General features: G+C 36.7%; 1 protein-coding gene across 2 annotated transcripts in view; it reads left to right on the top strand.

The window, feature by feature from the left end:
• The window catches only part of SOX6 (SRY-box transcription factor 6), a 366,339-nt gene that overhangs the window by 75,174 nt on the left and 263,463 nt on the right, over positions 1 to 27,702 (top strand). The window lies entirely within an intron of this gene.

The following is a 27,702-nucleotide window of genomic DNA, read 5'->3' as shown; positions in this document are numbered from 1 at the left end:
CATCTCCATGGTATCAAACGGGTACTTTTAACAAATAAGGGAACACATCACCTTTAAAACAATCTTGACTTTTAATTAACCTAGGGTGACCACTGTGGCTTTTTTTTTCCTTTATTTCTGCGTTCTGAGGTTACCAAGAGCCTGTTTTCTATGACACAGATTTTTTGTTGTGGTGCCTTAATAAAACGTGCCAAATGATAATGTGTCTTGTTTGAAGAGCAAATTGCATTTTGAGTTATAGCATGCCCTTCATATCATCCTCATTTTGTAAGGAAGGGAGCCTGCTTGGCCTAAATCTTTCTCAGAATGAAAATTTCAGACCCAAAAGGCTGAGAGTGATAGAATTGCCTATATGTTAATCTATATAGTGCTGAAGAAAGAGAAGTCTATTTAAAAATAAGATTGTGAAGGTTCATTGGTGCTGTGGGTATTAAAAGAAATGTAAAACCATATGAGATAGAAGAAAAATGGACAACATTGAGAAGAAATGAGAACTTAGGGAAGGAGCTTTGTTTTACTGAATGAGATAAAGGCCCAGCAGTAATTCCTGTAATTTTTTTATTAAGTGTTGCTATACTTTAGTTATAAAATATATTCTAAACTAGTCATCTAAGGTGTAAGAAAGACACTAAGCACTACTCTAAAATAATAAACGCCACAAAATTTGATTTAGAATCAAAGCAAAGCCACAACAAAAAGCTCCCTCCCCCTCCATTTCTCTAAACTTTCATGGAATAGGAATAGCTTTGATCCTCACAAGAGATTCAAAAGACCTTGGTGGGAGTAAGGGAAGACACATGCCTGAACTAACATTGCTGTGTCGGCACTGATTTAGAGCTGAGTGTAGGGAATGGGAAAACAGTAATCCTTGAAGCTTGATGACAACACACAAACCTAGGAGACTATGTGAAAGGCAGGTTGTTTGTTCCAGTGGTAGAGTGTTTGAGGCTAGTGTGCTGACTGAATAAGAGATACACATTAAATGCCTCTGGAAAACTGCAATTGATTTCTCAAGAAGAAACTGGCAAATGTTTGTGATCCATACTGGAATGGGAAGTGCCCAACCCCTTAAGGCTGATGCAACTCAGCTGAATTTCTCATCTGTCAAGAGAGGGAACATGCACAAGCAAAGATCTGTGGTAGGGGCTCCAACCAGCAAAGAGAGAGGGAACGTGGTGAGAGATTGCTCCTCAGCTTTGACAGTACTAGGCCTTCCCAATATCTCTGGCAGTTCAGCTATTTAATTTGGAGCTGTGCTCATACTTACAGGAGCTGGAACATCTGGCCACTTACACAGCCAATCAGAGAGTTAATTGTAAAGCATAGTGAACCATTTCTTTGTGTCATTTTTCCTCATCTGCTGCAGACCTCCAGCTAAGGAGGGATCCAGCATTTGAGTTCAAATACTGAAATACTTATCCTTTTGTCTCTGAAGGCTGTTTGATTGAAATTGTACTTGTACGTTAGTTTTTAAGAGAGTCATCTGAGTTGGCAGGAATTCTTGTTGTGTAGCACACTGCTTTCCAACATAGTTGAGATCCCCACCAATGCCTGCCTATCTTTAGGCTTCAAGTTCCTTAATTCTCTCCAGGGATGATTAGGCAAGCAGCAGAGCTCACTGTTGTTTCAGGAAAGAGCAGTCTAGGTTTTTGGAAAACATTAAGTATAAGGTCTGCTCACTTCTGCTTGGATTTAAAACTATCATAAGGCTGCATAAATATGGATTTGAGTCAGACCAAAATACAGTTACTTGTGTTCAAATATGTTCAAAATAGAATAACTCATGTTCAAATAGATACTTAGTATTTTTAATAGGGCCCTGAGAGATGATCTGATGAGTACTTAGCAATGGATTCACATTACTATTCTATATGAATCACCAAAAGGGTATCTGATTCACATAATATTTTCTTCTCCCTATTTGCCTTCCAGCCTGTTAGGTGGTATGTTTAGAAAGTAATTTCTTGACAAAAAGAAAATGAAAAAAGTGATGTAGGTTAAATAACTGGGACTACTTAATAATTGCTCTAGAATAATTGATACCCTGTGGTCTGCTGAATATTTTGAAAATGTGTCCAATGAAAAACAAAAGGTATAAATGTATACACATGATTTTAATGTGTTAGGTCCTCTGATTTCAGATCTTAAACATAAGAACTTAAAAGTGAGTTCCTACAAGTACAAAGAAAACCTATTTTTAAAATTTCTAGTTATAATTCTCAGTATTTAAAATAATGATATTTATTAATATCTAAATATTCCTTACTCTTCTGAAAAGATTTCATTGTAGTTTAGTGTGTTTACGATTAAGTCCCTATGATGATTGAAGAAATTGGTGTTATTTTGTGTATTTGACCATGAATTAGAAACTAGTTGATCTAAATTCTGAAATATAATTTGAGGCATTTTCCAGGCTTATAGGAGGTGAAGCAATATTTTGGAAAATTCATTTCACCTGCTACAAAGAATATTTCTTATATTTTCTTTAAAAAATACTACTTATTATACTGATTAAAATCACATATCCTATGTCTAGTGTTGGAAAATATGTATATATAATGCTATTGAAATGAAACATGGGCTCAACAGGTTTAGCAGACTTGGAAGCAGGGCTTTGAAAGTAGCCCTGTGTTGCCATTTATGTGTCATTGGGCAAACTGTTTAGCACAGTTCTGTCTTAGTTTCCATATCATTTACTATCATGAAATGTTTATTTTACTGTTATAATATAGGAGTGAAGATCTGCAAAGTGGTTTCCCTAAAGGTGCCTGCCATTACTGAAATGGGCATCATTGGATTCCTAGTCTTCCTATTTTATTTTTATCACTGTATATACAGCCCTCAGCTAAAAGTAGAGCTCCCTTGAACTGAAGGTTTCATTGCTGCTAAGTTTACTTTCTAAATAGGCAATGCAGGTAAAAGTTAGGTGACTGAAAATATTTCATCCTTGTGCTCTGGTAGTAAGTTTAGATCAAAATAATCCAATCTGATTGCTATGCTAAATCAATCTCTGCAGCTATTACAAACTGTAGGCTTTTAAAGGTTTAGATGTCTGTCCTTCAGGACAAGCTAATCAAAGAAGCTTTGAATATCTGAATATGGGCCAGAGATTAATTGTGGTGCTTGTCTGAGTGCTTGCATGAAAGTCTGGTGGTGAAAGCCCACATGCACGTTTGAAAAACTCCAGCTTTAAGAGGCTGATAACTTTTAAGGCTATAGTGTCCACAGTAATTATTTAGTGTGACTTGCATAATGCAGGCATAGAACTGTCCCTAAAGTTCTCTGGCAATGGCCAGAGGGATATATCTTTGTGGGATGTAGCCTGACAGGAAAAATTTACAGTGACAGCAGATGTACCAGAATATTTTGTTAATTTGTTTCAGTGTTTAATTTATCTCACTTATTAAGCTGTGTGCCATAATTCTAGTTTGAATTGGTTAATCGAAGTTTACAGCCATGCTTGTCTGTATGGTTGAAAAATTCTCCTATCATGTTTTCTTTCCCCTGTGCATACTGCTAGTTTCTGATCTAAAGATTTTTATTTTTTTTCCTTCAACAAATTTGATGGAGTAAGCCACTTGGCTGCCTCACTGCAGAATGTGTTTTCCATTATTTTAATCTTTCTCATGATTCTGTATTAGTCCTCCATAATTGTAAGGGAATTCTGTGGAGAGGTAGTAGTACTTCTGCTGTCACCAAGTTGATTCTACTGAAAACTTCCCCTCTTTGCAAGTGCTTCTCTTCCTATAGAGCTGATGCATTTCACATGTAATGCTGCTGCTTTCTTTTGTATTGTTTATTAGCTAAGTTAGAAATAAGAAAATTCAATAACATGAATCAATTATTTGAGGCCTTGGTTATGTTTTCTTGTAAAACATGTCTGATCCTCTTAAATATTTTAATTTTCTATTAAGTACAAAGGAATACAGGTTACTACATTATATTTGGTGTTGCAAAGTTTGTTCTTCCTCAGAGTACCTGAGTTTTATTTCTTGCATTAAAATGGTATATAATAATATTGAGCATTTTGACTTTAAAATAGTTATGAAAGGTTGTGAAAGTAATACACTTCACAAACTGAAAAGTTTTCCACCAAGTAGAGAAAATTGTCAGAGAAACAACTAATTGATCTCTGCTCTTTTACAGCTGTGTAATGCTATGCATTACTAAAAGCTCCTGTTAAATTAATTAATGATTTCAATTATGAACTTTTCTCCAAAATGTTATGATTCGTATCAAGCTGATAATGCAGTGACCTGGGAGTGTGAAATCTGTGTTATGTAGAGAGTCGCCAGTTAATTGATTCACAAATTATTTAAAGTTTGTTACACCCAGGGGAGTGCTCAGATCCATGACAGCTATTTCTTAAAGTGTGCAAACTCTCTTTTCTTTTAAGATTGTGTTGAGCTAACAAGCATGATAAAATACTTGCAAGCTGGATATTGGCAGTTTGTAGAGCACCAATTAATGTATTCAAAGGATTTCTCCAGGGTTTTTTTTCTTGTATCGCAGCAAATGCCTATATGAAAAAGAAACTTTGCAGGTATCAACAAAAAAAAAAAGGTTAGAATCTTGTCCAGAAATTAACTTCAGTCTATCTTTTTATACCAATTCCTTTTGTCATCTGTAATGTTTCTGTTAACTTTCTTTATCACCTGCTATCACACCTGTAATTTTTGATAATTGCAGAGTAACTTGTTTCTTGTTAAGGAAAATGCTATGAGCGTTCCTGAAAAATCTTCTGAGGTTTAAATATAGATTTTTTTCATACAATATGGTGGAAGGCTTTAGTTTCATAATACAGATGAATAGGAATTATATCAACCTGTTTTCCAGAGCTTAATGATATCAAATGCTGTATTTCACTGATTTCGTAATGTCTTTGTATGTACAGGAGCTTGAACAGGAATTTTCTTACTTGCTACAGATACATAGAGACAGGAGGGGATGTTCAGTGTAATTCTGTCTGATTTTAACATCTTAGTTCACGAGTTTCATAACAATTAAAAATTGAAATGTAAAAAGAATAATATAGAAGGAGGTATTAAAATAAGTTAAAGTACTGTTAATATTTTATAAACCTTGATTAAATTTTTATAAATGTTATTAATGCGCAGTTGGGTTGACTTCAGTGTTGTATAAAATGACCGCTTTCACAAATCCTTCTGTGAGTGCCAGATCTTTGCTGAAGGAGCAAAAGGACTTTTTAGGGCTCCCTGGGTCCGAGGAGAGACCTGGAGTTTGAGGTGTGTTAGGAGAGGGACTTCTTGCTATGGAGTTCATGTGATTGGAATATTAACAATCATAACTTTTCTCTGATTATTTTTTCTTTTGTACTGTCAAAAATTTGGGCTCGTGTGAAAATAGAAAATTATTTTAGATAATGGCAGTTAAATCACAAAAAAATTCGTGGTGATAACTGGCTATTCCCATAATTTTTCTCACTCTTGGAACATTCTCCTGACCCAATGATTTAATCCTCTCGATTACCAGTCACTTTTCCCTTTCTTTTTCTTGGATCATCTCTCTGTTACTAAGACTAAATAAAACACAAATGAACGTACATCTTGTGTTAAGAAGTTGCACATCACTGCAGGGCCCTGAGAAGCTGCCTTGAAAGGCAGAAACTTTAAACTAATATCTGTATTGTAGAAAAAAAAAAAAAAATACCATTTCAAATACTGAGTGACTGCTTCTGTTTCCTAAAATTAAGGAGCCTATAATCTCAGCACCGTTAACAAGTGCTGTCATTCAGATACACAGTGTCTGGCTGATTTAAATAAAATGAAATGAAGATAGTTGTTTCTGGTCCCTTGGCTTCACTCATTGCCATAAACATATGCTCTGTGTCCCGCTTCTTTCCATCTTATTTATGACTTTAATTTGTTGTGTGGGCTGCGCTAGAAATTAAATTTAATACTATTCTCCAAGGGACCCTGTCATATAATAACATGGTAATTTCTGTGTATCCTTTTGAAAAATGAGGAAATTAATTCTTCCTGACATGTTCTAATTATTCCAGTGTGAACGGCAAATCCGTTTTTCCCAGCCCCTGAAGTGTTATAGGCAAATGGCTGCTGTTCAAAGCTGAGGTGCTAATGCTGACCAGCAGTGCGTTTAATTTGAAACATGAGCAGACACCTTTCAACACACCTTTGTAATATTGGAGTACTTTACAGAAATTAATTCACTACTTATTTGGCAGCTTAGCCTGGGGGTTATAGTTTTTATTCATCAATACTATAGTCATGTTAGCACAATGTTTCCTGCTTCCTCCAGTGCTCTGTGTCTGTGAAGCAAGATGCAGACTGAGAAAGGAGCAATGGTTTGTTTTAATATACAGATTTTTAACGTGGAGACACGGGTACCATAGAAGTGACAATTCTGTGTTGCGGTGTACTTACAGTTTGGAAAGAGGTACTATAAAGCCTTCAGTGGTTAACAGTTTCAACTGAAATTACAGGGAAGATATTATTTTAACCAACTTCCTGTGAAAGAGTTCTTCCACTAGAATGCTGGCCTCTGTTGTGACAATCCAGTGCCTGCTTCCATTTCTGCTACATTGTTGAGTTCTAACTGAAACCAGAATGCATATGCTGTAAATTTAGGATTCCATAATATACTTGGCATAGGTAGATTTTTGCCAAGGAGAAGGCAACAAATTATCAGCATAGGCGCTGAAACTCGCACAAGTGATTCTGGGCATTTATGACTTTTGATATATTGCCTTTGGGAATTTCTATTTTAGTGTGTTCATTTTGTGCAGGACTGCCAAGTGAAGTCCTTCAAGAGTCCCAGATTTGTAATACACAGATGTTGTCTTTGTTAAGTGTTCTTTCAGAATTCAGATGCGTGGAAGTATAAAAGAAATTTCAACTATTCCAAGAAACAGAATCTGACAGAAGGCACCAAGTGGAAGAGTTTGGAATAGTTAAGACTTCATTTACAGCTTTTCAGCCATAGATGCAAAGAAGAAAGGATAGTTTTCAGACATGTTGTTGAAGAATGGGAATGAGGAATTGTCTTAAAAACTTTGCTGACTGTTTATCTACAGGAGAAATGTGGTGAAGTTTGTGAGAGATTCAGTTAAGGCAGTCAGGGCACGAAGTCCATCAGGCTTGGCCAAACCTGAAATCTGACAAAAGAGGGGGATGGAGAGAAATAGCAGGTCTATGAGAGGTGAAAGGGAGCAGCAGTTGCCTGAAACCAGTGGAGAACAGTGAACAAACGCTATCAGCTAAGGCCAGAGAAGATCAGATCAGGTTGAAGGTTGTTATGTGTTTGAGTGACGCAGTTGCGGTTAGACTAAGAGGACAGAAATGACATTTGAGGGGATCTTAGAATATAGAACAGTTGCCAAAGTTAGAGTTATTGAGAAAGCTTGTAAGTATTAAGGAGATCGAGGTAATTGGTTATTGAGTCAGTGGAATCATACAGGAACAAGGAGGTTTATTTTATGTCAATGCCACCAAATGCTATAGTAAAAAATATTATTCTTTTTACACATGGGAATAGTTTTTATTAACAAGACAAGGAGTCAGTGTTAGAGCAATTATTAGAATTACTGGACAACAGCTCAGTATGAAATTCTTTATACAATTCCTTTCTGTAATAAGTAAGTAACTCAAAAATGTGTTCTTCTCACTCTGGGTTGTTATTTACATTGACATATATTTGACCCCAGAATGAGAAGAAAAATTTTAGATACTACTTTCATCAAGAGAGGTTTTTAAGAATAGTTAAAATTTCTTTCTGACCAATTAATAAGAAGTTTGAATTTCTTGAGGAGATCCTTTAAGTGATATACTGTCATAAATGCTCCATGCATTCTTGCTCAACAGACTTCATTCAAGGAGGTTCAGAGTGAAATCTAAATAGTTTGGCTACTGGATCCAGTTTTAATTTGAAAAAGTAAATTTTGACATTAGGGTTTTCATTATAAAGGCTAAGCTCTCCCTGTGGAACCCTGCAATGGAAGGAGAAATTACTTCCAAAAGGCTGGCAATCTTGTGAATAACTCCAGTGGTAAAATATGTAAGTGCCTGAATAACAAAATGCCAGGAGGGCATGGCCCCATCAGAAAAAAAAAAAAAAAAAAAAAAGGCATATAAACTTGGGTTTCCTTTCTGGTCACTCAGCATTTGATCAAGCCTGTGACCCACTGGGATTTATTTTGTTACCTAAAAATTAGTAGGAAAAGGGCAGAAAACATAAGGTAAAACAAACTATGCATACAGAAGCATCAAAGGAGTGTTCCTGAGTCTGCAGAGCCAGTGTGTGCACAGCAGCCACAGCTACCAGGAGGGACATTGGCTGAGTTTTCCAGAGTGTTACTGCTCTAAAGGAGCAATAATGTTTAAAGGAGCTGAATGCCTAAAGGGGCTGAATGTGAAGGTGCCTTATTTTTCCCAGAACTGGAGAGATCTCCTGCATGCTGGGAGATCTTGCAGTGCCACCTGGATCTCTTCTTTCCACACCCTGACTGTGTGTAGCTGCTGCAAGCATGGCTGTGGAAGCTGTGGCCAGCTGTCTGAGATCTCCTAACATCTGTTGCTGCCTGAAAGCCTAGTTCAGATTCCGGTCTATACACCAGGATTAGCCACATTACTCATTGTTCACTGAACTCTCACGAGTTATTCTCTACATCTTCACCAAGGCTTCAAGGCTTTAAACACTAATGGTTCTGCAATAGTATATTTACTAGTGACTAGAGAGGATGGTAAAAGGGATAATATAAACAAATTTATTTTTTCTTTGTCCGCCGTCACAGCAGTAATATCTATCTCTGAGCAGAACTTCAGAATAAAAAACCTCATAATTCAGGTAGTATTTAGTGCCTTCGCTGCTCTGTGTTCATACCCATCACTCTGTCATAATGTTTTTCAGTCATGTTTTCCTGATATTTCCCTGAAGATGAAGTTTGTGGAAAAATTCAGATTGAAAAGGATCTCTTGTCCAGCCTCCTGCTCACAGTAGGGTCATATGTGAGGTCTGAGAGGTTACTCAGGGCTTTATCCAGATGGGTTTTGCCAAAACTCCAAAGGTACAGTCATTACAACCTCCCTGGACAACTTGTCCCATTACTCATCTCTCCTAAGGTTTTCTTGTCTGCTTAGAAGACGAACACAACTGGTTATCTAGGTGGTAATGTATGATAGGTCTTTTAAAAACGGGTTGCGTTAGTGACCAACAATATGCAGCAACTTCTCTGCTGTCCTTTCTGCCTTACTTTTTTCATTTGATATCTCTAGGTAAAGTTGATGTAATCTCTCTCTGAGATCTCCTTTCTGTGGGGAAACTCCTCAGCTCAAATTCTTCAGTAACCATTTTGACTCCACTTAAAGTGTGTGCTATTAAATGTAAAAAAGGCAAGCTAAGTTCCAACAGTGAGCACCAGATATTTAACAACAAAACAGCTTTTGAGTGTGGTGCATTTGAAAGCCCATGAAGGATGATTTTCTTCCTACTACACTTCATGGTAAGGCTTTCAGAACTGGATTACACACAAAAAATAAGTGTTTGTGTTTGGCCTGGGCTCATGACCTTCAGTTTTTGAGCCCTCTTCTTTCCCTGTTCTAGTAAATGCTGATTTCATAATTTGTTAGGGTTTTTTTTTTGGTTGTTTTTCTTTTATTGCCCCCACTCCTGGGATTGGATTGCAAAGGAAAGATTTAATTAGAAAATGGAACCTGTCAATCAGGCCTCTGATTTGAACTCAACCAAGTAAATAATAGCATGTATTGGTTACGTTTTGACAATTAGAGTGTTATGTCAGCTGATGGTTCAGATCCCCAGGGGTGTCCACAGGACCCGTAGGTACCAGCACTGCCTGATGGCTTTTTGGCAGCTTCAGGGATCATATGAGGCTTGGAATGGAAATGGAACCTGATCTATCTGCCCACTGCTGACACTGGCTCCTTCTGGGTCAGGATCAATGCAGACTGGTGGGGCAATGTGAAGAGGCCAGCGTGGCCAGTGGCATGTCTGTTCTCAGGATAAATGGAGCCCTTTCAGTTTCGGAGGCCATCAACCTGGCGTGAGCAATAAATTTACTTGTGGGCAGAAAACAGAAAAGAAAGCAAGACTACCACATCTGTGTTGAAAGGTCTCTTGTTCATCAGAAGAAGGAAGCAATGTAGGAAATAGAGGAGGCAAGGTCTGAATAATTGCTTTTTCTGGGCTAGAAATGCAGTAACTTCTCTAGCAGATGAATGAAGAGTTGTTTGTCGTTTTCCCCCCACCCCCCCCGCCTAATTATCTTGAGTTCATTGTAGATATTTTCTATGGCAAACCTTTTTTCTGTTTATCCAAGAGACATCACTGACTGAATAATCAATAAGCCTTTTTCTCCTTCGTCTATTCAAGCATAAGACTGGGAGTATTGAGTGAAAGAAGAGGGGGTTACCATCACAAATATTTTAGAACAATTTGCAGTCTTTCTCTACTATGTAGTTGAGGGGAAAATTCTTGAAGGTTTTCTGATATTCTCTTAGTGATTACTACTTTTGATATAGGTTTATAAAAATATATACTTTATAGAACTAAGGTACCCAAAACATTAGTACTGAGATATCAGAATTGAAACTGATATATTCTAAGACATTAAGTATGTACTCATCCCTTGCTTTTTTCCTCTGTTCCTTAGTTATGTCCCTTCTTCTTTATTCTACCATGGTCTAGATTCCTCCTGTCTTTTTATATGATTTGTTTCATCATTTAAATGGATAGAAGGGATTAATTTAAAAAATTGGACAAAAAAAGTCGAATAGCAATTTGAATATGAGTGTTTTTTCTCTTTACAAATAAATTTACAAATTTTAACAATGTTGCAAATTCTAGAGCTGCTCTTATTCCTAAATCCATCCTTACATTACATCGGCAGATATTGCAAGGAAAGAAGCTAAAACGTAGAAAACTTAAATAGAAAATTTTTTGGTTTTTGAGAGACCATTGAGAGATTTTTAAGCAGCTATCATTTTTCCTATCACTTCAGTCACTGCAGCTTTCTTTTCCCAAGTATTATTTAAAGTAATACTGGCATTTTATTCTGTGAATAACTATGCATGTTTTGCACGTTTTCTGTATAAAAGTGTCTTGCATACAAAGTTAAAAAAATCAGATGGAAGTAGAAACATTACTTGCTACTTGGCAAGCTGCTTTTTTCTCTTGCAGCAAGACACACAAGTGGATGCACTGGCATTCATGATGTACTGCTCTTCCTAACTTCTGTCATGGTTCTGAGAGCTTCAGTTCCCCTGTTTTCATGGTTGCTGTGATGCCCAGTCTGACACTGCTTTTAGCAGGCTAGTGCTGCACCTGCTGCAACTTTGCATTGCCCAGTCCCTGCCTCTAGATGCCCAAGTGGCCTTTCTCCTCATGTAGCCTTGATGTCCCCAGCTCACCTGTCCCTGAAATTATATTGTTTTTGCATTATTTCACTTTGGTCACTAAGCCATACTCTTCCCTGAGTCTGGGAGGGCATGGCCTTTCCATTAATTCTGTATCATATAATACTGTGTTATTTTTCTGCAACCCCAACCTTAATGATGATTGAATATGCTGAAGATGCTTTCAAAACCTCTGAAATAGGACAAACATTCTCTCTCAAATTACGCAGTAGAAGTATGAGCTGCGGAATACATTACTTTTGGATCATATTTATTTGCTGAAAGGATAGTGCAGAAGTGACTTCACATTTCACATCGTTGATTTAAAAGCAGACTCCTCTTGCAAAGAACTAAATAGTCACATGGAGTTCATTGAGTTAGTGTGGCAAGAGGTATAAAGTAGGCAGAATAGATGTAAAAGTGTTAGGCAAGGGTTCATAACACTATGGCAAAACCCTATGCATATTAATCTTCCACCTACCTTGTTGTTAGAGAATAACTTGTTCCACCATTTCTGAGAGAACTTTATGTTGCTGAAATAATTTTATAGCTTACTAAAATTATCCTAACAGAAATGATTGTCAGAATACATTGGAAGAATGCTTATGGTTATTAGTGTTTATTGTTACTGATAAAAAAGAAGTTAATATAGAAACTGGTCTAATAGCATTAGAAATTCAGGGAAATTCAGCTTGGTCCTGACCCGAGCTAGGACTGGATAAGGCTGGTGCTAGGGAAGGCCTTACAAATTGTCTTTATTTGCCTTTGCCTGGCAAATGTTCCTGCTCTTCAGGAACATGTCACAAAGGGAAAGGGGAAGTCAGGGAGAGAAAACTGTCCATGGCTCTTTTTTCCACAAGCTGCTTTAGTCTCAATGCCCTTTCTGCCTGTCAGCTACAGTGTGGGGGAAAAGTGGTGCTGATTCCATGTGAGTTAGAGCCCAAGATCACATTTTGCATCAATAATGTGCAGGAAATTTTATGCTCTTTAAAATCCAACTGAGACATAGATAGCAATGCTTTTGATAAACATGACTGAATTTGGCCATTTTACATTTGTGTGCATGTGCAGACACACCTGAGAACGTGCCCTGGATCAATTTGTGACCCCTTTGGAAGCATGTGAGTAGTAACAAGGTCACAATAAAACAATTTGCTTTGTTAGTAATAACAAGGTCATGGTAAAGCAAGTTGCTTAAACAGCCCAGCAGTGAGATATTAGGATGTGTGTAGTATACACCTGAAGTGAAACTGCTCACAAAGATGTGGGAACATGAATTAAACATCATGTACATAAAGGAGTAACTCTAGGGAGAGTATATGTGACACTGTTACAGGATTTGTTTAGCTCTGGAAACGTCTGTATTTGAATTGGCAGAAATTGTGCAGAAATCTCCCAAACAAGTAACCTAGTCAAGAGCAATAACCCAAAAGTAAGTAGGAGGACTGTAGAATAACATGATTGTTTAGTTAATGTAGTTTTTAGTATAAATAGAGTTTCAGCTCAGCACGACTTTAATGCTGACCCTCCCAGCACATGAAAAAAAAATAAAAAATTAACACTTGAAACTAACAGCATGTTAGCAGCTAATTCGTGCATTATTTCAGTATCATTCATAAATTACTTTTGAATCCTTTGACTTAAGAAAAAGAAAATCCCACAAATCCTACTTTTGGTCAAAGCATAAGACCATAATTAACTCGGCATGTGCTTTTGAATTAAGAACACAGTGTTCTGAGCTTTCTTAAAATGCTTTTAAAAATGTTGGGGGAATACTTTCATAGAGCCTTATTGACTGAGTGGAGTTTAAGATTTGTCAGATATGAAGTGATGTTAATTAAATATTGTTATTCCTTTCTGTCAATCAAGGAAGGTTAAGCTTTTTTTGTTACTTGAACAAAATGGGAAGTGAAACAGGTGAAAATATATAAAACAGCTGTGAGGAAAACAGGAGGAATAACATAGTAGGAATTTAATTAGTCAGAATTTATGGAGGATGCAGGAGGTTTAGGTGCTAATTCCAAAGCATTGCATTTTTTGCAGTACTAATACCACTGGAATATTTTTCGAATTTTTGGCTAGGTATCATTTACTTAATGAATGTAGAAAATAAATGTAGTGGCAGAAAGCCAGTTGTTGACACATACATATGCTTTACTTAAAGTCATATTTGCAAACTGATGTTCAATATGGCTGTTGCTGAAACCTCCTTTTATTAAACCAAAATGTTGTTAATCAGAATCCCATTCAATGACACTTTAGCTCTTTCAGATGCTATGGGTATATTTTTAAGCCAAGTTAGATATTTTTTTGTATTACATATTTAAGTATTTCTGATAATGTCTCACCAAACTGCGAATTTTAAGATGATTCATGCTTATATCCTTTTATTTCTGTCAATGTGCCTAAGCCTATGGATGTGTAATAGGTGGAAGAACATCTCCAAGACAAAGCTTTCTAGAATTTTCCTTACTGGAAAAAAAATTAAAATTGGAGTCTAATTACACATCCTGAAATGCTGGTAATTAAAATCCATCAACAGACATTGTATCTTCTTCTATATAACTATTGCAGTTGACAGTTCTAAGGACAAAATTAAGAAGCAGCTGCAGACCTATATAATAGCTAAGTTATATTGTTTCATCAATGTATTAGTCTTGGACAGTGTATTATTGCTGTCAATATTCAAACCTTTGAAGGTATGAAAAGCATACAGGAAGAAGTGTGGAGCTGACTTTACAGTTTCTTCTTGTTTTCTGTTAATGAGGGAGAAACTTCTGTTTCTCCTGAAGTTCTGAACAGAATTCAGTCATTGTGAGAAATTCAGGAAATTCTGCTTCTAAATCTTTTGTTTCCAGTCTCATCATATTTTCTTGTGAATCTTTGGAAACATTTTGGCCCATGCTGACCTAGAATCTTGAAAGGCTGCTTCAAGAATTTCAATGCTTTAGAAATTGTGTAGGTGCTGGGGTAATATTTCATGAAACTAATCTCTTCTTTGAAATATTGTCAAATCTGTGGCAAAATGATGCCTGTAGTTAGTTTTTTTAACTTTGTCTTGGATAACTGAGGAAATATGGGTGCTTTGAACTAGAATTCTAGTTACTAAGGAAAACCCAAACAAGTATAAAATCCCCCCAGTTTTAATATTATGTGTCATAAAGCAGTTTAATTCGCACTGGAAATGTCATGTTTTAAATATTCAGTATGTTTTTTTTATTATTTGGGTATATTTTTTTCCCTAGTACAGTTTTTTAAGTTTTCTTTACCTGAGCAATGTGAGTGCTGTGAGCTGGAGACCTCCAGAGGCCTCTGTCAACCTACCCTTTTCTGTGGGGTTTTAGCTCCCTGACCAAACCTTGTAGGCTGAACTGTTGAGCTTAAGTGAACAAATATCTACAGGCTGAATAAAAGAGCCAGGCTTTTCAAGTGAAGAGCTTTGATGGACTGGGTAGAAAGAGACATATAGTATGTACTGAACATTGGCACTTTGGCTTGATTTTGCTTATAATTAGGGGTTTTTTTAATCATAAACTCCCTTTCTCCATGTTGTACAGTCAGATAAAATTATGAAGTATTCTAGTTTTGTTATTTTATTAAACAAAAAACCCCAAAGTATTACTATCCTTGAGCATTCATAAGTGCTTTGAGTTTTAGAACTAGGAATTCTGCATTTCCCCTTTGGATTGGAAGTATCACAGTGTTAAGTGCAGCATCTCTAGCACTTCAGAAAATCTGGGAGAGGAGAAAACTACTCAGACCTGGAGACTTTTTTTCCATAGTACAAGGTATCACCAATTAGCAATTAAATTAATTGATTTGCCCTGCATTATCTATTTGTTTTGCTACTGACTGGTAAATAATGTATTACAAATCTTTGAAAAGTCTGTTATACTTTGATCTGCAAGTATTTTATTAACAGAGACTATAAACCACAATGAGTGGCTCAGTTGTGGGTGGCTTTTTCATGCTTATTTTGATGATATGGCAGTATCTTGGGATGACATACTGTAGTGAGTGAGGGTAAATATGTGTTGCCAAGGTCTAAACAGCAGCAATATGGAAGTAATTCAGCAGTCAGTTTCACTCAGAGTTTAAAATCTGTGCTGTATTAGAGGTATGCATAGAAGCTGTGTTAATTGCTAGCTTGTTTTCCATATGGTTCTGTTTTAATGGAGCACATTTGTTGCAGATGGTTGGAAAGTGGGTTGGACAGTGCCTAAACTGGCTATGACTAATTCATACAGTGATTATACTATACTTTAATGTTTAACAGTCCCCTTTGTAAACTTCTTTCATTCACAGTTCCCTTGCCATTGAAATGTGGTCCAAGATAGCTGAAAAGTATTCTTCTTTATTTAAACTTGGCCTTAGAGGAGTGCAAGAACAAGGGGAGTGTAGTCATCTTTCCCCTGATTCAAAACCACAAATTCAGAACCACACCCCGAACTTGGTTCTTCAGATGGGTTATCTCCATTATTATTATGGTTTGGTGTGTCCATTTTGCTGAGGTAATGGTCTCTAAGAAGAGCCACTTGAGGAATTGATCTTAATAAATGCTAAAACTTGCTTTGTTCACACCACAGTGCTTTTACCTCTTCACTGGTTTGCAAGTAGATGTAGACGTTTTGGATACCAACAGCCATTTCTTGTTTGAAAGTTTTAAAATTGATAACTTGGACTTGAGGACACTGAAAATTTGCTGTGTTGAGGTGAAACTGAAGGAACAACTTCAGCAATAGGACCATGGAATGATTAAGGATGATGTTGTAGATCAGCTTAATGATGACATGTATGACAGGAGTCTTTCCTATACTGACATGGTATTTTAAAGGATCTTGTATGAATACTAGCTAAATCCAGAGAGGAATTTAAAATATAGAAGGTGGCCCAGCACTGTTGTAGTTGATTCTTATTTTGATCTCTTGTGACAAAGCTTGCACAATTGACTTTCCCTTTGCTGAGGACTACAGTGAATGTCAGAGTCAAGTTCGAGTCAATGGTTCTTTGTAGAGGAAAAAAGAGCTCTATGGTTCAGTGGGTTTCTCTACCATTTTTACAGTTGTTTTCTCACATTGTCACTAAAATATTCTCTTTGTTATCTGAATGGGACATCTGCTGACTGGCTTAGCTCTCTTTACCTGATTGTGTGAAAAGTCTTGGTCAAATCTGTGAGGCCTTGGAGGCTCAGCAACCTGCTAAGTGCTATAGAGCCTGAAAGACATTATGTCCTTGGACTAACTTGTCTCTTCTACTTACAGCTGTATGTGATAGATAAAAAAACCAAACCTTACATATAAAAGACTGGGTTGAATGTAATTTTAATACACTTGTGGACATGTTAATGGTTTTTCTTACCTGAAAGTATATAAAAGTCCATATAAATAAGGTATATTTTATAGAAAGGCGGAAAAATAGAGCAGGCAAGCTTTAAAAGAAAGCCTTTTTCTCTGGCTCTATCACAAACCTGCTCAATTGGAATTGATAATTTGTTTGAAGTGGTTGGAAATCCACTTAGTATGGCTAACAACGTAGAATAATGCAGACAGTTTGGCAGTTAGCACTAGGATGTCTAAACCACAGCTTTGATGCAATAATACTATAACTTGAAGATTTACCTAATTTATAATTTTTCCCAAAGCTCTCGCCTGCTCTGTGCTGCTGCTTGGCACAGTGATTTGTCTGTGCTATCTGGAGTTTAGTTTGAAACACGTTTGCGTTTGATTGGTGTTTTTAGATTTTGATAGCTGCTAGTTCCTCTCCACAGAAGTAACCTTTTAAAATGTCAGTTTTAATGTACAAATTTTATGAGAATAAAAAGACTTTTAAAAATACTAATTTTAGACCTCTCACTGCTGAGCTAGTAGTCAGCTGCTGTTGTCTCAGGCTGAGTCTTGGAAAATTAAGTCAGAGCTCACTATAATAAAATGTGTACTCTGGACTTCGTGGGGAGAAAAAAAATACACTTTTCTTTTAAATTATTTTTCTGTAACTGCTCTGCAACAGCCAAAAGTAATCTTCTGTCCTTTTACTTGTTGATATTTACCCTCTTTCCAGCCATCTTTGTGTCTCTCTGTGTCTACCATGTGCTGGATTTCCTGCAAGTGGGAATTCCTCTCCTCTTAGGTGTTAGTTCTTCCTAAGAGGAGAAACATCAGGTGCACAAAATTTCATCTTGTGGTCTGTAACAGAAAAGCCTTACAAGTTAGGCTGCCTGGCTTACCAAACGTCATGTAAAAATATGATTTAAAGCATTTTCCCCCTGAAGGTGACACAATATTTAATTGTGCTAAAAGATATGATAATTTTCTGTAATCTTAATTGCTGCAGCTATTCTTGTAATTTGTCATATGGGCTAGGTTGCTGTGTCATATGCTCCATAAGAGAGGTGATGCTGAAATTCAAAAGGAGGGGAAGCTTAAGCTTTTCCCCCTACTTCCAGTGTCCCTTGTTCTAAATCAGAAATGCACCATTTGTTTTGGCTTCAGGGAGCTGTGTGTTCAAGCTCACAGCTGGAGGTATGGTGCTGCAGTGATGGTCACCAGTGATGGGAAGGGAGAGTATCATGATTTAAAAAAAAACCAACAAAAACGACCCCATATAAAACCCCCTCGGGATTAAAGGCAAATGCTTCATTCTTTCCCTTCTCAAAGCTACTGTATAAATTGTGCACACAGATGAAAGAATTACAGAAGGGAATATGTTCATATTTTAAATATCAACAAGATATACTAGGTTGTGATATTACCTCATCACACTAAAATGTTGCCCTAAAGTGGAATAAAATATTATTTTTTTTTTGCTAGTTGGTATAGAAAAACACATAAATGTAATAATATTTTAACTATAGTTTGTATAGCTCTTGCCCATTTAAACACTATGCAAATCTTCTCTACTGCAGGGCAGACAACTGCGAGACTATAATGTGTGGTAGAGCAGGCATCCACCATAAATTTGATACTCATACTTGCGAGTCCTTCATATTTCATACAAAGAATCAGGGAGAATAAAAACAGAAGAAAAAGAGCACTGAATGGAGTTATGAAATATCCACATGTAAAAAAAAATGAAGAAAGATTACCTTGGTCTCTTGCACTTGCTTGTGCTAAAACTGTGATGCCACATGCTGATCAGATGCTGTGGGTTATAGTGGAATGTGGGGATATTATGAAATCAGGATTCCTTTCAGATGTACGCCATTATTTTTGAAGTCCTATTAATTCCCCATTTGTTCTGGCTAATGAAATAAGGAAAGGACTCTTTTAATGGGGGTGAGATGAGACTTTACTCTTCAGCTTGTACATGTTAAACAGCTGGACTGATGGGCCACTGTTTAGAGAAACATGGGTGGCAGGCTATTTTAAAAGAAAATGAAAAAACATTTGTTTAACTGCATGGCAACACAAATATTATACCAAGTGAAGGCTGACTGTGTATGTCATTATGACAAAAGGTGCAGGCTTGAAGCAAAAAAATATAAAACAAAATGCTATCTTTCTAGGATTCAAGATATTCGCTCTGTGTGGGAGTACCTTAAACCTTGCTACAAATTTATGCATTTAACTCTTTAAATTCTCGCATCCCTTTTCTAATTTGAGGAGGACTGTTGGAAGTAAGTGCTTGCCAAAATTTCCCATCAAATACAGATGCTAGGCAGAAGTTCCTGCAGTTTTGTACGGAGATCCTGGGCTCACCAAAGCTGTTGCCATTCTCATTCTCTCCTTATTTCTGCTCCTTTGCTGAGGCATCTGTTCGCTGAGGCTGTTCACATGCAGTCCCTGCTCTGTTCTGAATCTTCTGGTGTCCTCTTTTAGGTACCAGAGCAGAGAAACACCTTTGTGTTTCCATCTGCTCTAAGTGGTGAGCTTTGAAAAAAATCTAATGATTTTGCTTAAATGTAACTATACATGTGGGTATATAGACCTACATATGTATATATTTGTATACACACATGCATAGGTGTGCACACACACACACACAAACACACACACACACACAAATATATAAATCATAGAAACCCATTTGGGAGAATCATATTTTTCACAAATGATGAAGAAACCAGGTAGTTGTACAGTTCCTTCTCTGTGGTTACCAGCAAAACTTTTATAGATGTGTTAAGTTAGCTTGGTGGAATGTGAAATTGATTACAGTAATTAGAAAATGTAGGTGGTTTTACTTATTTGCATCACTTTGCTTACTGAACTGCTTTAGTTTTCCGTATGATCGTTTCCAGCTGCATTGGAGTAGGCATTTCATAACAGTTTAGATATACCCCAAAATATTAATATGTACCAAAATGGACTCTTTCAGAATCTATTACCCCAAGCTTTTTGACAGTGAGTTATAAAAGAGTCTCTGTGTTGTGGTTTCACTTTCTATATAGGTTATATTTTATTTTCCACTCTTTAGAAAGGAAAGTTTTAAAACACTGATAATTATATGGGCAGAAAATAAAAAAGAGTGCTCAAAGACTGGATGGTGCGTATCATTAAGCTGCAACAGGTGAACCTTTTGAGAGGTTGAATGTGTGAAACTTTGATATTTGGGACTTTGAGAAGTGTAGTGAAAATGCCCATTTGCAGCACCTTCCAGGCCTGAAACACTGTGTGGCACAGCTTCAGAAAGATCTGCCAGCCTGGAAGCTGATGCAGCTGGAGCAGGATTTCAGTCTGAACCTTAGACAGGTATGGACAGGATATAGCAAATAAACATAGTGCACTCACTGTCCTGGCTTGATTAATTTGTCTGTTCTGATTCATTTTGTAATAAAACAATGTGGAGGTACGACTGGCTACCCAATACAATTGGGTATTGAAAGCTCCAACCTGAGAGAAAAAAAATTACACACAGAATCACACAGACAATCACTAGGTTGGAAGAGACCTCCAAGATCGTTGAGTCCAACCCATGCAATTAAAACCAAGCAACCCCGCAAACTTTTATGTTAATTTATTTGGTTTCATTTTGAAGTGATCCCTGTTTCATTCTGCTTAGGGGTTCAGATTCTCTCATTCCTCCTTGTTCACAGGAGATCTGAAAGCAGTAGCGAAAGGTGATTTATTAAGATGTTAAGATGTTTTACACAAAGGTAAATCCAGGCATAAAGAAGTAAATAGCATGCCAGATGCTGAGTCAAAACTAGGCCTTGCTTTTTTGTGTGCTTCCTTCACCAGACAATACTGATTGGGAAATTTTGACTAGTGGGAAAATTGTAGGCCAAATGCTAAAATTTGCCTAGTGAATCATTTTATGAGGAGATATTGAAGTTCACCATATGGCTATCTTGTGGGTGTAAGTCTGACACTGTAATTGTATATGCATGGTGGTTTCTGTCTCTAAGCCTTAACAGCAAACTGAAATCCCTTAACAGTTTCTTTTTATATATATATACATATACACACATACAATAGGAAATGATTTATCAAATTCATTTCGGACACTCACTATAAAATCACCAATGAATTGTATAGATCAGTATTCTTTTGTAGAAGCAAAAAGAAGAAGTTTGGAATATAATAGCCTTATCATTTGTTGAAATCAAGTGAAAATAACAAGAAGGATGGAGGTGACTATGTGATTTTTTTCTTCCATAATTTACCTAGTTTATCCTCAGCACTTAAAAAATTAGCAGATACAAAAATATGAAGGCTCCAATTGTGAAGGAAGTTTAACACATTGGGTGAGAGGTTCAGTGGTAATTCAGGGGTAAAAAAAACCAATTCATATAGTACCAAAACCAAATAAGAAACTTGTAAAGGATTTGAGCAATGTTTTGTGCATTGTATCACAACTCATATGGGAATGGAGTTCTGGAGTGAGGTGTGATATCTAGGACTGCAAAAGAGTCAAACAGTAAAAAGAATTTCTAGTGGTGAATGTGGCAATCTGGCTTGAATTCAGATATCTAAATTGGTTGGTCCTGTAGTTCGGGCTGAAAGAGAGCTGGTTTGTATGGCCCAGATGCAGTGTTTTGGAAATTCAAGGAGTAGACAGTTCTGCTTTCTCTCAACTCACAGACACAGAAAGCTGTATTATATGATAGATAATATGTTATATAATATCTTATATATAAATAGAGTGATGCCAGTATGGACTGACCAGGTAGATCAGGATACAGAGTACCTGTAAAGAAGAATACATGGAAAAAGCTGAGGGAGGTTGTGGATAATGGGGAAAACCCTGAGAGCAGCTGCTGGTGTTCGGAGATGAGAACCATTTTTCCTTCACAGTACATGTAAATAGTGAAAATTGCTGTTCTGCGCAAGCTGTTAATTTGGACAAGAGAATCTGGTTCCATTGTATGACTGTTATATAGGTTCCATGATGTAAATGTTTTTCCATACTGTACAGGTTGAATTATGTAGATATACGTAAATATATGTAACCCCACACTAATCTAGGGGGCTACTTGAGGAAAGAGACATAGCAGGAGCTCGCTTCCCTCTTCTTCCTCTTTTTGGATCAAATCTCCTTACATATGATACATGAAATTTCAATGACTTGACAATGGTTTTTTTTTTTCCCAGAGTTATGTTTTATTTTGCTGTCCATTGTTCCAGAGCATACTGAGACTTTTGCTCAGCTGTATGAAAATGATGCTGGAAAAGTGAGGAAGCAGATTCTCTTTGCTCAGTGTTGGCTGCCAGAGCTCCCAGGGTCAATGTGACAGAGCACTGTAGTTACTCAGAAGTACAGTTTAATGGACCCAGTTGAATTTGTGATGTGTCCAAAGCTAATCAGCACCTTGTTCTGCACCAAAGCAGCAGGATTGTGTAGTATTTGTCTGCTTTACCAGCGTGTCTACTGTACTATGCCTCTAGCTGCTGCTGTGACAACCTGACTCTTGTCAGGCTCCTGCACTGGATTCTTAGATGACTGCTGTTCTTTTACACCTTCTTCTGCATAACACATGGGTATTCAACAAAAAACTCTGGACATGAAGTACTGTATTCATGGAGGCACAGACTGTACCTGGACAGCTCTCTAGCTGCTAAATGGGAAATGATGCAGATAATTTGCTATCTAAGCAGCTCTGATCTTAAAGCGTGAATTCATACTCTGTGTAGGGTACTAATGCAGATTTTATTACTTACTCACTCAAAGAGGGTTGGCATACTTGATATATTTTAAGGAACAAATAGAACTTTTGGGAAACAGTGTACTTGCATTGTGCATATCAATGCAGTAGCCTTACAAAGATGCCTCGAAAACACACAGTTAAGCTGAATTCTACAAAGGAAAATAATGAGAATTTCCTGACTGTGAGTTGTAAAGGATAGAGCCACCTATCACTATGCACAAAGTCTGTTTTTCATTTGATGTTAGCTCTTTTTCTTTTCTTTAAAAATAAACTTAGAAATGTGTTTTCGTCTCACAGAGGTGGTTTTATTCAGGAAAAAATAACAACCAAGCAGCAGCCAAAGAACACTAGGGGATGATACATGTGTCTGTGAAAACAGGTTCACGTATCTTAAGATGTGATTATCTTGGCTGAACAGAAGTTTAAACAAATAAATAAATGGTAGTACTGGCTGATGACATATCAAAGTTGTAGAGGACTACTGTGAAGTTCTGTCTATTTCTAACCACATTGAATGTAACTACGTAGCTAATTTTATTAACATTTTATTTGCCACTTTTTAACAGCTCAGGTATTTGAGTGTTAAGTAAATTGAATTTTCTATCTTTGCAAATAAGTGTAGTTTCCTTTTTTATGTAGGTCATGTAAGTGGCTTTCATGTTAATATTTTCCAAGGCAAGTTGTCCTTCTTTTTCAGGACTGGGAATACATGGTAAGGGTGTATAGTGGCAAAAATATGGCAGAATGCTTATAAAAAGAAGACAAGAAATACAGCATGTTGACACATAGGTTTGAGATTATAATATATAAAGAACCATGCATACGGTTTAATTTCCCTAACCTGGTCACTTGGTAATTTATCTGGAGAGGAACTGGATTATATTTTTCATTGAGAAGCAATTTTGGGAACACTGGGATTTGAATTCACACAGTAAATTCCCTCCAGGCTGATAAACTTGTAAGTAAAATATAATGCAACAAAGGATTAAAAATTACTGAAAAGACATTTTGCTGTAATTTTTTGTCCCTTAATGGTCAGTTAGGGTTCCCTTGAGAAAGACAGGAAATTTCTGGGAATGAGCAGACATCAAGGCCAGCATAGCTGTTCAATATCTTATCCAATTTCCTACTACTGTGACCTCTGAGGAACGCTGTCAACGCTGTGCTGGTATGTCTGGAAGGGTTTGGGCCATGATCTTTGTGGCAAAGATGTCAAGTTACAGAGAAAGTAGTTTTTCCCTCAACTGTTGGTGAAAAGCAGGTCAAGTGGGGTTAATCTTGACTACTAATGATTCTGGCCTTTTCAGGATGGTATTATTTGTGGTGCTGAACAGCTGCCTCTGCTGCTGCTGTTTGGACCCAGTGTTGGCACTGGAGGCAAAGCTTTGCTCCTTTGTTGGTATCAGGTTGTGCTCCTCTGGGTGCTGGGTGACATTTTGGCTTGCCAGAGATGCGGACTGCATGGCAGGAGGGGGATCGGGTCTGTGTACAGTTTTGGTGGTGCAGAAGACTAACGAATATTTCTGCAGTTTAGAAAAAAGGAAGTTACTTTAAGCTTCATTTTGCCACTGGAATGTGGGAGTTCTTTTCTTTCAAAATTTTGTGTGAAGCAAGTTTGCTAAAAAGCTAATATTCAAAAACCTAGAGTCTCATGTACCATGAGATTTAAGGAAATGCTTTCTATTCAGTTTGAATCTCTGAAAATGCATTACCAGACTTTCTCTTGTAGCATATTTTAAGAAAATACCATCATCTAAATTTTGTGTGTTCAATGAACTTGTTGCAATGAATGGTAAACTGGGAAAGGGCAAACGTATACCTGTATTTGGGGTGTTTTCATGCATTGCTACCCTTTTGTGAACAAAGAAGAAGAGCAAAATTTATCACAGCAAGTTGGGGCTGTCTACTTTGATATATACAGAAATGTACCTGTAGCTTCTGCCCAAAAGGGGGAGAAATTTCCGTTCTGTGCTTTTTTCTGTGCCCAGCCCAAGTATCACTTGGCCCACAGTGATTCCAAATGTTTTCCTCCTGCCTCACAGTGTCTGAATGGGCACAGACTTCTTCCCAGTTAACATACAACAATCTCTTGTGCTGACTACTGAACTCTGATCTTTGGCTAGATGTACTCTTGCTTCTTTAAGCACATGTGGTACAGAGCAGACCTGGAGCTGGGTAATTCATAAGAGCTGGGTGTTATTGGTATTACTACTAATCAAATGAGCCTGTATTATTTTGCACAGCAATGTGGTCACCTGGCAGCAGGTCATTAGTGTTTCAGGTTTCTTTCCCTCACAACAATGCACAACATGCTAATTAGAGGGTTTTGAAAGCTAAGCAACCTGGTATAAAATCAGACATTTTAATTTGCAGCTTTAATGGCTATATTATAATAACTGGCTTGGCTCAGAAGCGAAGGGGAGAGAAGCACTTCTCATGTTCCAGTAGAAAGGTCCAATATAACAGAGGCTGACAAAATTAAAAACCTCATAATTTGACCTTTGCCTGGGATAAAAGGCTGTTTCATAACAATTTCCTTTTGTTCTTTGTTTAAGCCATTACTCCAAAAGGAGCCTCCGATTAATCTAAGTAAATGCATCATTACAGTCCTAATCCATGTCCTTCTGTCAGTGTCTGTTTTAATTAAATAAGAAACACTAGCAGAAAGATATCACGCACAAAGCTGTGATTGGAGAAAGAGGGTTGTTTGATCTGGGTGAGATTAAAAAAGGCTTTACTGTTTTGTCCTTTTGCTCTAGATGCTGTAATGTAGGTTAAAGGAAGAAAACTTGCCTAATAGTTTAGCACATTGCGCCCCATTACAATGTCTAAATAACCAGATTTACCCATGAAACTGTCCAAGACATTAAATTAATTATATACTGAACATTCACAGATGATATGGTAACTTGGTTTGAGTAATTTGACACATTAATATGTTTGGGACTGTATACACAGTTATACACAGTTGGCCAGAAATTATATTTAAAAGTTGCAGGTTTTTTTATATTAAACATTGATTAAAGCTATTTAGGTGCTTGCTTTCTTTTTGGCACTTGTGGCTCACAAATTGTAAACACGACCTACTACAAGCCCCAGATTTTTAAAAAAAAACATTTTTGTTTCTCACAAAATCAGAACAATTATTTTACAGCAGTGAAGGATTGAAGGATCCATTTAATAAATGTCATAACATCCAACTAGTTAATATTGCTAAAGCAATGCATATGTAAGAGACTCTTCCTCAAGGTAGCGTTTCAAGATCCCTGTGGTGAGGGTTTTCTCCCCTATTCAGGCCATTATTTGATGTAATAAAAAGAGAAAGTATGCAACATAGAAATTGTTAATTAATTTAGCCTAACAAGATGAAGATAAATGAAGCAAAGCATGGATTGAATGAAACAAGAGGTCTTATTTACAATTTAATACTACTTTATATTAGACATTTTTTTCAATTTACAAAATAAAGGATTTTAAAAAAAAGATGTTCTGCAAATGCATGCAAGAAAGTTTTTTATTTTATGAGCAGTTCCTAGAATTGCTGAAAATACCTTTTGGGTTAACCTTTAACTTTAAGTTTTCCTCTCCTGTTTTTATTTTTTTTCCCTTTTCACAATTATTTTTCTCAAATTGATTTAAAATATTTTGATAGGAATGAGAAAAATTAAACCTTGAACTTTTCCCCATTGAAATTAATAGCAAATTACCAATGGCAACTTTCAGGCCCAAATGTTACCGTTTATATGAATTTGTTTATATTGTTTATATTAATCTAGGGTCATAGCTAATTTTTGAGCAATTTGTATGTAGGAAGATGCATTAAGAGGCGTAACTATAAAAATACAGTAAGATGTGATTTTAGTTTGCATTCCAAAGTGTAAAACTACTGTTGCTTGAGTTTTCAACTATCCTATTGCAGTGAAAACTAAAAGAGGAATCCAGGATAGTGTTAATTAACAATGCTTTTATGTAATAAAACTGTGATTTTTGACTTGGGAGAATATTTTTTCTCAAGACCATGTTTGTTTTAAACATTTGTGAAAAGCTGTGGTTTCTAATGTCTTAGCAATTAAAAAAACCCCAAAATTAAAAAGTATGTCAGAGATTTTAGATGTCTCTTCTTCCCATTCCCAGATTTACATAAAGACTATCCAAAGCTAACAGTAAGCTACAGTTTACATCAGTTCAGTCACTGCATCTTGAGGTGTATATTATTAAGTTTCCCAATGACAAAATTTAGGGTATAATTCTTTGGAGGTGAAGAAAAAAAAAATTAATGTCTAGAAACTAATTAGCAAAAAGAAGTCCGGTTTTGTGACTGCTTAGAAATACCTTTATCCGTTTGTCCTAAACCCTGAATTGTAAATGATGACCAAACATATTAGGTAATTTTTTAAAAAATAAATCATCCTCATTTTTTACAGATGATTTGGGTTTGTCCACTATTTGACCTTCTGCCATGATTTCTGTCTGCAAAGGAAATGCCTTCCTTTTGCAGTAGCTAGACAAGACAGCGTTATCTACAAGCAGTATCACTACAAGTAGTAGTCCCCACAAATAGCATTATTATGGTCCCTATGTTTTTATCTTGAGGGTCATGAACAAATCCATGCAACTGCTTCTAAAGATTTCAATAAATAGGACTTTTTATCCAGACAATTGGCTTTTATATTACTTTTAAACAAAACTACTAGTCCATCAAGAGTTTCAAAAGGAAAACAATTCTACAGAGTGCTGGTATGGCAGCACAGACCAATCATTATGGCACCCATTCTCCAGTCCTTTATTTTTCAAGTCCACAACAATAGGTTGTTGATTCAATGGACAAGACCAGAACAATTAAGTTCTCTGTTTAGCAGCAGTGCAGCATTTTAATGCCCTCCTCTAATAATGGTCTCATTATTGTTATTCTAAGACTGGGCCTCAGGAGGAGGAATATTTGCTGGAGGTACGTCATTATTTTGCAAATTTCGATTAGCTCATCATGTTGTCTGTACTGTGAAAATCGTAGCTAATTAGGGCAGTCAGTTAGACTACCAGCTTTTGAGCTTATGAGTTAAAAGGTAGCACACTTGATAGGCCAATGATGTGAAAAAGGTGGTAAAAAGAGGGATTAGAGCTGTTGCCTTAGTAACTCTAACTTCCATCTGTGCAGGAACAATGGACCTGTGTTTCTCCACCACCTTGGTGTAAAAATTGGTTTTGTTTCGAAAGGAAGGGGCTTTTTATGACAAT

Source organism: Poecile atricapillus, chromosome 1 (genome assembly GCF_030490865.1).
Source record: "Poecile atricapillus isolate bPoeAtr1 chromosome 1, bPoeAtr1.hap1, whole genome shotgun sequence".
NCBI classification, from domain to species: Eukaryota; Metazoa; Chordata; class Aves; order Passeriformes; family Paridae; genus Poecile; species Poecile atricapillus.
The sequence above is the reverse complement of the archived record's forward strand: the minus strand, read 5'-3'. Positions and strand labels throughout refer to the sequence as shown.